The sequence below is a fragment of the Moschus berezovskii genome, chromosome 10, assembly GCF_049115385.1.
Source record: "Moschus berezovskii isolate FMDL1 chromosome 10, NW_MosBer_1.0, whole genome shotgun sequence".
Taxonomy (NCBI): domain Eukaryota; kingdom Metazoa; phylum Chordata; class Mammalia; order Artiodactyla; family Moschidae; genus Moschus; species Moschus berezovskii.
Window position 1 is genome coordinate 32,082,249 of NC_142469.1, and position 16,779 is coordinate 32,099,027.

Sequence of the window (16,779 nt, forward strand, 5' to 3'; positions counted from 1 at the left end):
AAAAGCATCAATTCTTTGGCGATCAGCTTTCTTCACAGTCCAACTCTCACATCCATACATGACCACGGGAAAAACCATAGAGACTCTGGACCCCGGCGGCGCAGAAGGGAGAGACGCCGGCTCCGCCGCAACCGACCACGTGCAGAATCGTGGCCGAGAGGAGCTACTCCGCGCCCAAGGTTAGGGCGGTGGCCTAGAGGAGCTGTCCCACGTTCAAGAGGCGGTGGCTACGCGGGCACAGGAGGGCCGAGAGGAGCTGCTCCACATTCAAGGTCAGGAGGGGAGGCCTTGAGGAGATACCCCTCGTCCAAGGTAAGGTACAGAGGCTCCACCTTGCTGGAGCAGCAATGAAGAGATACTCCACGACCAAGATAAGTAAAACCCAAATAGAAGGGTAGGTGTTGGGAGGGGGCATTAGAGGGCAGACACATTGAAATCATAATCACAAAAAACTAGTTGATCTGATCATATGGACCAAAGCCCTGTCTAACTCAATGAAGCTAAGCCATGCCATGTGGGGCCACCCAAGATGGACGGGTCATGGTGGAGAGGTCTGACAGAATGTGGTCCACTGGAGAAGGGAATGGCAAACCACTTCAGTATACTTGCCTTGAGAACCCCATGAACAGTATCAAAAGGCAAAATGATAGGATACTGAATGAGGAATTCCCTAGGTCGGTAGGTGCCCAGTATGCTACTGGAGATCAGTGGAGAAATAACTCCAGAAAGAATGAAGGGATGGAGCCAAAGCAAAACAAATACCCGAATTACTCATAGAAGCATTCAATTCAATTCAATTCAGTCACTCAGTCGTGTCAGACTCTTTGCGACCCCATGAATCACAGCACGCCAGGCCTCCCTGTCCATCACCAACTCCCAGAGTTCACTCAAACTCATGTCCACAGAGTCGGTGATGCCATCCAGCCATCTCATTCTCTGTCGTCCCCTTCTTCTCCTGCCCCTAATCCTCCCCAGCATCAGAGTCTTTTCCAGTGAGGCAGCTCGTTGCATGAGGTGGCCAAAGTATTGCAGTTTCAGCTTTAGCATCAGTCCTTCCAATGAACACCCAGGATTGATCTCCTTTAAAATGGACTGGTTGGATCTCCTTGCAGTCCAAGGGACTCTCAAGAGTCTTCTCCAGCACCACAGTTCAAAAGCATCAATTCTTCGGCGATCAGCTTTCTTAACAGTCCAACTCTCACATCCATACATGACCACGGGAAAAACCATAGCCTTGACTAGACGGACCTTTGTTGTCAAAGTAATGTCTCTGCTTTTTAATATACTATCTAGGTTGGTCATAACTTTCCTTCCAAGGAGTAAGCGTCTTTTAATTTCATGGCTGCAATCAGCATCTACAGTGATTTTGGAGCCCAAAAAAATAAAGTCTGACACTGTTTCCACTGTTTTTCCATCTATTTCCCATGAAGTGATGGGACCAGATACTATGATCTTCGTTTTCTGAAAGTTGAGCTTCAAGCCAACCTTTTCACTCTTCTCTTTCACTTTCATCAAGAGGCTTTTTAGTTCCTCCTCACTTTCTGCCGTAAGGGTGGTGTCATCTGCATATCTGAGGTTATTGATATTTCTCCCAGCAATCTTGATTCTAGCTTGTGCTTCTTCCAGCCCAGCATTCTTCATGATGTACTCTGCATAGAAATTAAATAAATAGGTTGACAATATACAACCTTGACATACTCCTTTTCCTATGTGGAACCATTCTGTTGTTCCATGTACAGTTCTGACGGTTGCTTCCTGACCTGCATACAGGTTTCTCAAGAGGCAGGTCAGATGGTCTGGTATTCCCATCTCTTTCAGGATTTTCCACAGTTTATTGTGATCCATACAGTCAAAGGCTTTGGCATAGTCAATGAAGCAGAAATAGATGTTTTTCTGGAACTCTCTTGCTTTCTCCATGATCCAGCGGATGTTGGCAATTTGATCTCTGGTTCCTCTGCCTTTTCTAAAACCTGCTTGAACATCTAGGAGCCTTAAGAATATAAATAATAGAAACAACTTTATGCCTATACATTTGAAGATTAGTTCAAGGCAAGAATACTGAAGTGGTTTGCCATTCCCTTCTCCAGTGGACCATGTGATAACCATGTGTCAATTAGAAATCCCGTTTGCACACCTACACCATTTAGTAAAACTCTCCTTAACCCCAGAAACTCCCAAAAGAGGCAGGACATAGTAGCGAAGAATGGGCAAGAAAGTGGGATATGGGCTGGTCATGTTAATCTAAAATTGACTGAAGTTTAAACCAGAAGCAACTAAGTTACTGTCAATGGCAACATTAAGGTTTCACAGAGTCAAAAAATGGACTCATAAGCTTCTTGACAATTAATATTACTTTTTCCTACTTGACCTTTTTTATAACTTTAAAATTCAAATCCACTACAAAATTATATAAACTGTTAGGATTGTTTGTTTGTTTTGCTTGGGTTTGACTGGCCAAAACTTTTTAAACTAACAGTTAAAGAAATTTAGAGCAAAACATATATTCTTTTATCATAAATCTCCCTGAAATAAGCATAGGCAATCTTCAGTGTTTTCAGGAAACTATAGTCATACATCTTGATTTGTCTTTCCTGTTTCTGATCCAATAAGGGTTAACACCTCCTCGTATCTCAATGATAAATTCTGGAGCCAGCTTCCCTAGTGGCTGAAAGTTCAAGGATCCCTTGTTCAGTCAACTCAGTGCAACACTGGCAATGATCTTTCATGGTGGCCGTCACTACAAGGTTTGTCCTAACTGAAGGGTTATTATTTTCTGTAATAAATTCTACAACAAGTAAAGGTCTCAGGCTCAACTGTCACACTCATATCTCCATACAGTTAAAAATATAATGACTAGAGATGAGTCTCTGGTTGGCAGGAATGAATTCATTATAGAAATGTTTTATGGTTGGGGTCAAGCTGCTGCTGTTGCTGCTAAATCACTTCAGTCGTGTCCGACTCTGTGACCCCATAGACGGCAGCCCACCAGGCTCCCCGGTCCCTGGGATTCTCCAGGCAAGAACACTGGAGTGGGTTGCCATTTCCTTCTCCAATGTGTGAAAGTGAAAAGTGAAAGCGAAGTCACTCAGTCATGTCTGACTCGTAGCGACCCAGTGGACTGCAGCCTACCGGGCCCCTCCGTCCATGGGATTTTCCAGGCAAGAGTACTGGAGTGGCTTGCCATTGCCTTCTCCGATGGGGTAAAGCTAGAAGGATAATAATAGGATCAAAACATTTTGTATTGAATCATGCAACTACAGATAGACCTCCTTTTTAAAATTTTGCTTCTTGTAATATAAAACCTTTTCTACAATGAATGCACACTATTTGGATAATAAAAATATAATACAGAAATAAACACCCTTTTTTCATAGCTGTATACAAAGTTAATGGCCAACTAGCTCAAAATTCTCATTTTAGAAGCCAGTTAATTAAAGTCCAGAGACTGTTCTGGCCCTTGGTCTCACTACTAGTCAATGAAAAGAAAGACTGTCATTCCTGAATGTTCTGTCCATCAACCCACTCTCGGTAGGAACTGGTGGAGTGAAAAAGGAAGCACACTGTCTGGATCATTCTTGAAAAGGAAGACAATACCTCAATAACACAGTGCATAAAACCCACTCCATAAATCATGTCTTTTTAATGTTTTTACCAGCACCTGATAATGGATAGCAAATTACCCTCACACCAAGAGAATTGTCAACAACTTTACATATGATGAATAAATATAATGTGTATCATGACTTCAAGCTTTTCAGTCATTCAGAGAACTGTTGTTAACTTTTCAACTTACATTGTAAGTTTATTTTACCTTAATCTTGGTGCCAAAATAAAGAAATTATACTTGAAACCATAGCAACTTTTTAAGACTATGCAAAAGGAAGATCTGGAGGGTAAAGGTTGATGTCTAACTGTTACGTGCTGCTTTGCTATGTTTCATCATTATAATGTTCTAAAAACTAGTTTCAGTTTAAATAATTTCAGTATTGCCACTTTCCTTCCAAATTTCCCACTTCTTATTTCAATGAATTTTACTTGGGCTATCTTGTCCCATATTCTGTTTTTTTCCAGTGAATAAAATGAAAGCTAATGAGATTTTTTTTAGTGGCTGGGGTAACTTTTTTTTATTAATGAATTAATTTAATTGGATGATAATTTCCTTACAATATTGTGGTAGGTTTTGCCACGCATGACAAGAATCACCCATAGATGCACGTGTGTCCCCCCATCCTGAACACCCTCCCACCTCCCTCCCCACCCCATCCCTCTGGAATGCTGCCTTTGAGTGCCCTGCTTCATGCATCCAACTTACACTGGTCATCTCTTTCATATATGGAAATAAACAAGTTTCAATGCTATTTTCTCAAATCATCCCATCTTCTCCTTCTCCCATACAGTCCAAAAGTCTGTTTTTTACATCTGTGTCTCTTTTGCTATCTTGCATATAGGATCGTTGTTACTGTCTTTCTAAATTCCATATATATGTGTTAAGATAGTATATTGATCTTAACTTTTGAAACTGTCATCTGATGAAACATAGATCTTAAAATTAAACCACACTTTTTGGCTCTAAAAATTTTATTTTAATGAACTTTACTTGGGGCTTCAGCTTATATTCTCCAAGAGGGAGGGAAGGGAATGGAAACATTTGCTCCTCCCAAATAATGATATTCTCTACTCTTCTTGTTTCTTCAGTCTATTTAAGGAAGGATGAAGTAAAAATAATCACTCAAGGGAATTTTCAGAAAAAATTATAAACAGACCCTCAGTAGTTAATACAAAATTATAAAAGGGAAGATCTTTATACATACATCTCAGTAATTTGGTAATTTTATTTATATATTAATTTTTTGAACTTTTCATCAACTGTAATAGAAAATTATACTTTCCGAATTAAAGATCTATACCAGTTTATTCAAGACATACCATTTTCCCTCAGCCGTATTGATTTCTAGGTTACTTATCATGTGAATCCTTACACAAGGGATACTGAATAACATAAACTAGCTCTTAGGTAAGAAATACCTCATGCAGTTCTGATTTTTATCAATTTACAATTTGATGGAGGATATAATTTTCAGACAACTCAGATAAGAGTTTCTTGTGGAGAGTAAAGTTGATGGGATTCTGGTTCAGACATTTAAGACAGTCTAAAAATAATGGAAAGTAGTAAATTGGTACTGTTCTTAGTGTGCCTTTATCATACTGATAGACTTAAGCAAACTGTAATAACACCTGGACAGACATCAAGCCAAGATGGGACACTGGTAAGTCTTGGTACACAAGTATCCCTCACTAAGTGAACAAGCAGCGTGGTTTAGCGGTTTGGAAATCATCCTGATTTCACACCCCAGATAAGGTCACCTATATCAGTTTTGAACTATGGTGTTGGAGAAGACTCTTGAGAGTCCCTTGGACTGCAAGGAGATCCAACCAGTCCATTCTAAAGGAGATCAATCCTGGGTGTTCATTGGAAGGACTGATGCTAAAGCTGAAACTGCAATACTTTGGCCACCTCATGCGACGAGTTGACTCATTGGATAAGACCCTGATGCTAGGAAGGATTGGGGGCAGGATGAGAAGGGGACAACAGAGAATTAGATGGCTGGATGGCATCACCGACTCTGTGGACATGAGTTTGAGTGAACTCTGGGAGTTGGTGATGGACAGGGAGGCCTGGCATGCTGTGATTCATGGGGTCGCAAAGAGTCGGACAAGACTAAGTGACTGAACTGAACTGATTTGTTTTATTTCCCCACAATTACCTGAAGCACACACATTGCATGGTGTTCTGTCTACCAGATAATCATTTTATACATTGCAATATATTCAATCACAATCTTTTTGTAAAAAAATAAAATAAAATCACTCTAAAAGGTGAGTGATTATTGTCCTCAAATAATAATTCAAAGAAAGTGAGAATGGGCAAGGAGATTGACAGTGTGCCCTAGCCTTACATACCAGAGATCAGTATTCTACAAAAACTGAAAAATGAATACAAACATTTAATTCATGTATCATACCTACAGTATGCAGTAATACATTAATACTGCTCCTATTTACAAAGACCTAGAAATATAATAGGAAATAAAGACTAAATACATAAAGTTATTTTTATATCTAATACACATTAGAGAGATTTGAAGAGAACATCATAATAACTAAAGGGGGGAAAACAATTTCAGGCAGAGGTATAACAGGTTTTATGGAGGAGGCTTTTAGCTACACCATGGATTGGATAGGTTTATCTGATAAAGTACATGGTTACTTTATGTTCAGGTGAGAAAACTAGTATTACCAACATTACCAATGTCGGTTTTGGTTCACAGAATATCCCACACTCTCCCTCTAGGTTCTACTCCTTTCCCCTAGCCACCCTAGTTAGAAAGATGAGCATGTTACTAAAGCTGGGCCAGTCAGAACTAAAAATGGACCTCGACTAGGTCTGCTGAGGAAAGGGGCTTCCCAAGTGGCATCAGTGGTAAGGAACTTGCTTGCCAATGCAGGAGACTCAAGAGAAGTGGGTTCAGTCTCTAGGTACCAGACGGCGATGTGTGTGTGCATACTAGAGGCTTTGATGTGAACTACATCTGGCCTTTCAGTTATACAATTGCTTGTCTTTCTTTTTTACTTTTCTTGTTTTCTTCCCTTCCTTCTCCCCTCTCCTTTCCTTTCCTTCAGCATTTTTAGCTGGCTTTTCATCTCTCAACAAAAAGACACTATACATAATATTCACACAACATAAACAAAATGATGGAAGATCATGACTTTTGCAAAAAGAACTTTAAAAATAGAACTGTTAATGTGAAAGTGTTAGTTGTTCAGTCATGTCTGACTCTTAGCGACCCCATGGACTGTAGCCTGCCCAGGCTGCTGCTGCTGCTGCTGCTGCGTCACTTCAGTCGTGTCCGACTCTGTGTGACCCCATAGATGGAAGCCAACCAGGCTCCCCCGTCCCTGGGATTCTCCAGGCAAGAACACTGGAGTGGGTTGCCATTTCCTTCTCCAGCCCAGGCTACTCCGGTCTATCAAATTCTCCAGGCAAAAATACTGGAGCAGGTTGCTATTTCTTTCTCCAGGAGATCTTCCTGACCCAGCATCAAACCTGGGTCTCCTGCATTGAAGGCAGATTTCTTACCATCTGAGCCACCAGGGACTGTGGCTTAATACTTAATACTCACCAGGGACTTAATGCTTTAAGTCAGTTAACCTAACAGCAGAGTTGGACATGGTTTAGAGCAGTGGGTGGTCAAGCATGGCCACTAGACCATTGAACAGCATCAGCATCACTTGGATGTTTGTTTACAGTGAAGATTCTCAGGCCCTACACTGGGCCTCCTGAATCAGAAGCCACCACCTGTATTCCATGGGATTCTGGTGCACACTTAAGTTTCAGAAGCACTGCTTTGGAGGACTGACATGACGGCCAGGGAGCTAGCCACTGATTTTCACAATAAGAGAGCTTGTGCTATGTTAGAGGTAGTGGAAAACAAAAAGAATATAATGCCTCGAAAGGAATGAGTGATACATTTTATGGATAAACAGACACAGTTACAACATACACACAAACTAATGAATGTGAGCAAAGCTTGAAGAAGATCAAGATGAACTTAGGGTTGAATGAGGAGAAAATACAGTGGATATGCTGCCGAGGGTTTAAATCCTGACTTTGCCATTTCCTCCCTATGCTAAACTTCCTTCCGGCCCAGTTCTTTCATTTCTATAATGGTGAAAATAAAAATGCTTACTCCTTATGATTCTGATGGGGGTTAAATGAGTTAGTATATGTAAAGCTCTCAGAGGTCAGGCACATGAAATGTCCTTGTAAGGCTATTAGCTCTCTACTTGCTCTATCATATTCAGTAACCAATAGCTATAACTGACTATTTAAATTCAAATTCTTCAAATTTAAATAATTTAAATTAATGATTTCTGCCTTAGCTGCACAAGCCATGTTTCAAGTGCTCCATAGCCATATGTATTATAGAATGTTTTCATCACCAGAGGAAGTTGTACTGGACACTGAGGCTGTGAGATTTGCATGCTAATGATGGAGTCAGAGGAGGTGAGTAGGGAGAAACCTGTTTGGTTAAGTGAAAAATGACTATTAGAGCTCCAAGCTGCCATCACATGAAATAACAACCGTTGGCCTCCTTACTTAAAGGGCTAAGTCCTTTCTCCAGGAGCCTGCTGTTTCCTCTTGGGATCCTGGAACCCCAGGTAAGTGGAAATGCAAACTGAACTGAAAGGATCCGAAGGCCTGCTTTGCCAACTGCATCTGTCCCTCATGCATCTCATGCAATGAGTGAACAGAACTTCGAGAAGCCCAGGCTTCTCCTCTCTGCTCACCAAACTGCCAGTAATGTCTGTATTCTCAGTTCTAAAATATGACACATGAACTCAGTTGGAAGGTATTAAGTAGAAAACCAGGAAAGACGTAAATCTAAGTGTACCCTATTACCCAACCTCAGCACAAAAACATACAACATTAATGAGTAGGTATTTCCATGTGGCTATTCCTCTTTTATCTGGTATTCGTTCTGAAATTCACGGTCATCACAAAGTTGGATTCAAGCTTTCTTCCCTATCATCTCTCCTGCTGAGCTCTTCTTCTAATTAGATGTCCTTTCTGGCCCTTGATTACACTGTGCTCATTCAGATGTCTGCACGCTTGCTCATTCGGTATCTTGTCTCTGATATAGCTGTTTTGATTGTGGCTTGCTTCATTCAAATCTCTCCATCCATCAATATCCAGCTCAAATCTTACCTCTTTGAAGCCATTTGTGACTAGATCTCACACCACTAATGCTAAAAAAAAGTAATAATAAATATAAAGCCAAAAAATTCCCATATATTATCTCCTATAGATAACACGTATTCCTCTAACTTAAAAACATAGATCTTGGCATCATTTCTCAAAGTAGGTAGGTGATCTTGATTTTTTTAAAAATAATTCATGAACAAATGTATTGCATTATATGGTCTATTGTGTTGGAGGACCAGGTAGTAATTGCTGGAGCAGTGTCCTTGAAGAGGCAAGGTTGGTACTAGTAGATATTTGGAGAAAAGCCTTCCATAAATGCATGGGCAAATCATGGATAGTAGGCAGACATGGATCGCAAACATGTGTTTAAATACATTGACAGAAGCTTGTGGAAATCTGTGATAGGTTCAGCTTTCTCAGTAAAGCAAGAACCAAGTTGACTAGGTAAGAGCGTGGATACAGGAGGAGATGGTAGAGGTATGAAAAAAGATCAAGGAAACCTAAGTTGCTCTGTTTTTTTGTTTTAATAAGCAGGAAATAGAATGGGCTAGGGAACTATGGCACCTTTGCTGTAAAGTGAGGACAAGGGGAAGATGAGAGAAGTGAAAAGCTGGTAGGGTCAGACTCCCAGTGAGACTGAAGCGGAGTTCCAGAGGAGACAAGGTGGAAAGAGGGAACAGTGACTGGAGAAGAGGCCACTCCGAACTGAGAATCTGGATGGGTTGCATGACATGTTCCTGGGGTGAGCGGCTGGGTTAGGATAGAGCCAAGACTATTGGAAGAAAGTGGGTGGGTGAGAGCAAACTGTGAAGCTAAACAGCTGGGCGGATGATCTACCTGAATGGGCTTCCCTGATAGCTCAGTTGGTAAAGAATCCGCCTGCAATGCAGGAGACTGCAGTTAGATTCCTGGGTTGGGAAGATCCACCGGAGAAGGGAAAGGCTACCCACTCCAGTATTCTGGCCTGGAGAATTCCATGGACTGTATAGTCCATGGGGTCGCAAAGAGTCGGACACGACTGAGAGACTTTCACTTTCACTTCACTTCTACCTTCATGCTGAAGTCACCGATAGTTACAAGAGCAGCACTGAAGAGACTGTCATTGAACCAAAAACTAAACTCTGCATGGACGATGGGGGTGTGACCTGGGGGTGAAGAAGGCTCATGGGTGGTCTAATATGATGATGTCACCTACAGCTGCATGTCTTTATGGAGGAGGAAGGGAGAAAGGCCTGAAGGAGCCAGTGGCAATGAAAGAAGGATTATATCAACCCTTTTCTGAGGCCTGGCAGGACAGGGGTGAGAGGAAAAAGGAGCCACCACATGTGAATTCTTCTGAAAATGCAGCATCATCAGAGGAGACTGGGAAGATGAAAGAACACTTCTAGAAGGTGATGAAGACGTCGATTTTTACTGATTATCTTTTGTGTTTTAGATTTATTTAACACTTTGAAAACATATGAAGTAAGACTCCTCCCTTTCTGTAAAAGATTCTAGAATTTAGAGATTCTCTTAAACTGTCAATGCCTACGAAAGTATACTATAGATAACATGTGACTTACAAAGCAGAAGGATACATATCTCTATTATAAAATGTTATGTAAAGAAACATTTGATAATGCTGCTTTTTATTAGTAATAAATATTTTAAAAGACTGGCTCTGAAGGGGAATCATTTGTTCCCTATTTAATTTTTATCATCCCATGCTTCTCCCCACCACCCCATTAGTCATCTTGACTTAACTGTGTTTGCCTTCTTAAAATATGGAGGAGATAAAAATTGATAGCTCATAAACACATGTTAAAGAATAATTTGAGATTAACAGAAGAGAATAAAGAGAAACAGAGGAATGGTCACTGCAGGCAATACTAACAGGCAGGCAAAATGAAATAAACCACACACAGAGTGTGCACTTGAGCGCACGCATGAGCGCACATGTATACACACACAGAGAAAACGGAATTGTGATTCAATCATAGAAGGCTGTTGCAAAATGGTCCTATAATAATCAAATGCATTTTTACGTAATTTGTCTCTTTATGGAAAGACCATTTTCTGTATCTTCTACAGTCTCCGATGTTTAAAAAAGTTCAGAATTGACAATCTAGCAGGTAGCACACTGTTACAGCTAAACGATGAGATGACTTAACTAGTGTTGATGTTCACTAAGTACAGACTTCTAGTCCCCAAAAGCGATATAAATGAAAAAGAATGTTTTAGTAACACAATGGGATCAATACAAGGTGCATATTATCTGATATTTGAATAAAAGCAGAAATTGACTCCATGATATTAGCTCTATTATTGATGGAAGGACAGAGAGGAAAAGGTGATAGCAGCAACTGTGGACAATGATAAAAAAGCCCAGACCCATTAACCTCCACCTTCCTGATACAGCAGAGCAACCACCACCTGCGTGTCTGAACTTGGGAGAGCAACAGTTAGTAAAACATGCACTGATGCATCAGGGAAATACGGAAAACAACTGAGCTCAGGACACGAACCTGAAAATTATTTTACTTCTGTTTTCCCTTATGATTCACAAGGCAAGCAATGAGCCTAGATGCAGAATGGAGTAGAAGGCATCTTTGGAAATCTACATTCCCCTCTTGGTTAACATTTGTCTTCTCCTGCACTGTGCAAAGAATCAGGCTGAATGATCATCATTTGTTTTAAAAAAATTGAAACTTTACTAAACTGTAGGACTATTATTCACAATAAATAATAGATTTGTCATTTTGAAATTCTAGATAATTTAGATGATTCAAGTTTCCATGAACAATTTCCCATTAATGCTGCTTTGTAACTGGAAATGCAATAACATATAATCTTTATAAATGACATTAAAAACCAATGATTTATTGAGGTGACTACTAGAATAAAGAAAAGACAATGAAGCTGCACATAGTGATAGACAAATGGAGAAGCTGTGAAATCTTTGCTTTCCCAGTTATAAACAAAATAAAGCACCTTTCCCTATGTAATATTTTAATTAAATCCATCCTTCTTAGAAATAAATCAAGATGAGAATAGATTCGTTTTTTAAATCAATAAATGATGAACATTTTCAGGCCAAGCAAGTATCAGAGCCTCACCCATCAAATGTAAAATGCAGTGATAAAGTAAAGCACAGGGAGGGCTGTGAGAGTTCATTCTAAGTGGCCGGTGATATTGACGAATCAGTATCCTGCATTGTGATAACAACTAGACAATCCAATTAACCCAAGTCAAGCCTTAGATTTCTCTCAGTGTCTCTTAACATTGATTGGGCAATCAATCTTGTCTTAAAATACAATGGCATCTCCTTGCAGTTTTGAGTGTTTTTGAGGCCCCAGCTATACACAAAAAAGGATAACAAGCTCAAGAGCCCAGCCCCAACTATTAGATAGGATATAATCCATGAGTTCAACTTACAGCATAACTACAATGTCAAAGTGATTGTCAGAACTAAAATAAGAAGTTATTTCCTTTAATATGCCACCATCCAATCTCACAAATGGATCTGAGATAATTTTGTATTATCAGTTGCTTGATGAACTGATACAGAATCTCTGAAATGACTGGCTGATATTTTATTGTAAATATGCAACAAATACACATCAATGCAAAAAAAAAAAAACCTCTTGATTTTCACAAAATATGTAGGGCAAATTCCTTATTGCAAAATTCAGACTTAAATTGAAGAATGGAGGGGAAACCATTAGGCCATTTAGGTATAACCTAGATCAAATCCCCTATAAGTTGTATAGTGGAAGTGACAAAGAGATTCAAGGAATTAGATCTGATAGACAGAGAGCCTGAAAAACTATGGTTGGAGATTTGTAACACTGTACAGGAGGCAGTGATCAAAACCATTGCCCAAAACCAGAAAACCAAAAAGGCAAAATGGTTGTCTGAAGAGGTCTTACAAATAGTTGAGAAAAGAGAAGCAAAACTCAAAGAAGAAAAGGAAAGATACTCACATGAATGCAGAGTTTCAAGGAATAGCGTGGAAAGGTAAGAACGCCTTCTTAAGTGAACAATGAGAAGAAATAGAGGAAAACAATAGAATGAGGAAAACGAGATCTTTTCAAGAAAATTAGAGATACCAAGGGAACATTTCATGCAAAGACGGATGTGATAAAGGACAGAAACAGTATGGACCTAACAGAGGGAGAAGATAAGAAGAGGTGGCAAGAATACACAGAAGAACTGTACCAAAAAAGGGCTTAATGACCCAGAAATCCACGATGGTGTGATCACTCACCTAGAGCCAAACATTATGGCGTGTGAAGTCAAGTGGGCCCTAGGAAGCATTTCAACTAACAAAGCAAGTGGAGGTGATGGAATTCCAGCTAAGCTATTTCAAATCCTAAAATAAGATGCTGTTAATGTGCTGCGCTCAAAAAAAAAGAAAAAGGAAGTACTGCACTCAATATGGGTTTCCCAGATGGCGCTAGTGGTAAAGATTCTGAAGGAGGAGACTGTAGGACCTGGACTGCGTCCTAGGCCTGTTCAATGCTGGCTATGCTCGGCTGCCTTTTCCATGGACTCTGAACTCTGTGCTCAGTGCCTATGGAAACGACATGCCAGCAGAAGGATAAGACCCCCTCCGGACAAAGGAACCTTGAGAGTCATATCTAGGTTACTCATCCCCTAAGAGAAAACATATACTGATCACCCCTGTCTCCAGACAGGTCATAAATTTTTTTCTGTGCTTATCAGAGTGTAACCTTGGGCTTACTGATTAATGACCAATAGTTTAACTGTTTAAGCTCATGACACATGAGTTATGGGGCTATTGTGATTGTATCTACCTTTCTTTGTTTATGCAAGTTTCAAGGAATTTGGGGAGATGGGCTTGAGCATGTACACACAGGGTATAAAAGATTTTCACAGAAGCCGGTCAGGGTCCTTGGCTAAGAGGAGACTCTGCCTTGGGCCCGCCAGTGTAATAAACTGCACTTCACTATCTGCGTCATCCTTCTGAGTGAGTTTGTTTCCTGGAATGTGTGGCTATAGCAATCCCGCCTGCAATAATGAGACATAATGAGATGTGGGCTTGATCCTTAGGTCAGGAAGATCCTCTGGAGAAAGAAATGAAAACCCTCTCCAGTATTCTTGCCTGGAGAATCCCATGGACAGAGGAATGTGGTGGTCTATAGTCCACGGGGTCACAAAGAATTGGGCATGACTGAAGTGACGTAGCAGGAAGGCACTCAATATTCCAGCAGTGGCCACAGGACTGAAAAACGTCAATTTTCATTCCAATCCCAAAGAAGAGCAATGCCAAAGAATGTTCAAAGTACCACACAATTGCACACATTCCACATGCTAGCAAGGTAGTGCTCAAAATCCTTCCAGCTAGGCTTCAAAAGTACTTCAAAAGAGAACTTCCAGACATACAAGCTGGATTAGAAAAGGCAGAGGAACCAGAGATCAAATTGCCAACATGCAATCCTGCTTTATTGACTATGCTAAAGCCTTTGACTGTGTGGATCACAACAAACTGGAAAATTCTTAAAGAGATGGGAATACCAGACCACCTAAACTGCCTCCTGAGAAACCTGTATGCAGGTCAAGAAGCAACAGTTAGAACTGGACATGCAACCACAGACTGGTTCCAAATAGGGAAAGGAGTACGTCAAGGCTGTATATTGGGGTCACAAAGAGTCGGACATGACTGAGAGACTGAACAACATCAATGTAGGGCATATATAAGAAAATGGATAATTCACAAGGAAAGAGTATTTTTAAAAAGACCATCTCTGGGAAAAACAAAAATGAGATTTTTTAATATAATGGAATTTCTTTATGGCTCCTTTTTGAGTCTGCCTCATTTTTTTTCAGCTGCTTTCTCTCTCACCAACATAATCATGTTGCCCTAAGTGCCTTTTCTATTTCTACCCTGTGTGTGTGAGACCCATGGACTGTAGCCCGCCAGGCTCCTCTGATCATGGGATTTCCCAGGCAAGAACATTGGAGCAGGCTGCCATTTCTTACTCCAGGTGATATCCTCCTGCCCCTCAGGGACCAAACCTTTGTCTCTTGCATCTCCTATATTGGCAGGTGGATTCTTGACCCCACCATGTCACTTGCTCTATATACCCCATTCTTTAGAAGTCCGTTACAACAATCTTCCAGTAGGTAGTCAGTCATATGTTTACTGAGCAGCTATTCCTTGCCCAGCACCAGAAATTTTAAAGTAACTTTTAACACATTTATCTGATGGTCAAAGGCAGTTGATTTCAAGGCACCCTAGCAAGCCAGGCCAGTGGATAACAGTTTACATTTATATTATGTGTAACTCTAAACGGTCAAACTCAGAAAAAGCTTATTTTGAAATATAGTATCTGATATTTATCAAAATAGAGTTTAAAATCATGAACCCAATAGATAAGTACTATAAATTATTATAAATTCATTTCTAAAAGTTCTATGCAATTCTATTTTTTCACATAACTGTGGATATCAGACACTTTGGGAAGAGAATAATGAATTATGATGCTATCAAAACTTCTTTTTCATGGCCAACTTAGGAATTGAAAAATTTTATCAGCTTGGAATATTCTTATTGATATTTAAGATCCAGAGACTTTTCAGCAAATGTTAAGTTTAAGGAGATGTCTGACAATGATTTGAAATTATAAAGAGTCACTAACTTCTCAGAAATATTACAGAATTTATGGAGTGTTATTGCCAACTGCGACTTGTATAATTTGTTCAAATTTATACATGTCTGGAACCACCTGAGCTCACTGTATTATGTAACATTGCAAAATACAGATGGTTAGAGATATAATAATTAGGGCTCCTTTCCTCTTGCTGAGCTTTTATATAGCAGATTTTCCTTAAAACTAAATGTTATAAAATCCCCTCTCTGAAGTCAATCGAATAACATGAATAAACATGACTCTGTTATATAAAATATTTCATTTAATCAAACTATTAAATATGTGCTCTCTTATCTACCCAGACTAAATAGCTGCTTTTAAAATAATGACATGCTCACAATGTCCATATTAAATGGGGAAGAATTAAAACTACAATTGATATCAATATACATAAAAGAATTTGTAAAAATAAAAGTCTAGAAACATTTAAAATTAAGTATTTATAGGTAGGTAGAGGTATAATTCAGGGAAGGCAATGGCACCCCACTCCACTACTCTTGACTGGAAAATCCCATGGACGGAGGAGCCTGGTAGGCTGTGGTCCATGGGGTCGCTAAGAGTCAGACACGACTGAGTGACTTCACTTTCACTTTTCACTTTCATGCATTGGAGATGGAAATGGCAACCCACTCCAGTGTTCTGGCCTGGAGAATCCCAGGGACAGGGGAGCCTGGTGGGCTTCCGTCTATGGGGTCACACAGAGTCGGACACGCCTGAAGCGACTTAGCTGCAGCAGCAGCAGAGGTATAATTGGGGGCTTCACAGGTAGCTCAGAATCCACCTGTAAGGCAAGAGACCCCGGTTTGATTCCTGAGTCAGGAAGATCCCCTAGAGAAGGGATAGGCTACCCACTCCAGTGTTCTTGGGGAAACCTGGTGGCTTAGATGGTAAAGAATCCATCTGCAATGCAGGAGACCTGGTTTGGATCCCTGGGTTGGGAAGATCCCCTGGAGGAGGGTATGGCAATCCACTCCAGTATCCTTGCCTGGAGAATCCCCATGGACAGAGAGGCCTGGCACACACACAGATGTACAATTATAGATGTCTTCAAGTCATTCTTTAAACTAACATTTTCCAAATTGTCTTTGATTACTAATTATCTTCACAATTAGAAAGATGTATATCATTTAAGCGAAAAAAAAAAAAAGGCTTCCCAGGTCGTGCTAGTGGTAAAGAACCTTCCTGCCAATGCAAGGGACATAAGACACCTTATAAGGGTTCAGTCCCTGGGTCAGGAAGATCCCCTGGAGGAGGGCATGGCAGTCCACTCCAGTATTCTTGCCTAGAGACTCCCATGGACCGAGGAGTCTGGTGGGCTACATTCCATAGGGTCACACAGAGTCAGATGCTACTAAGTGACTT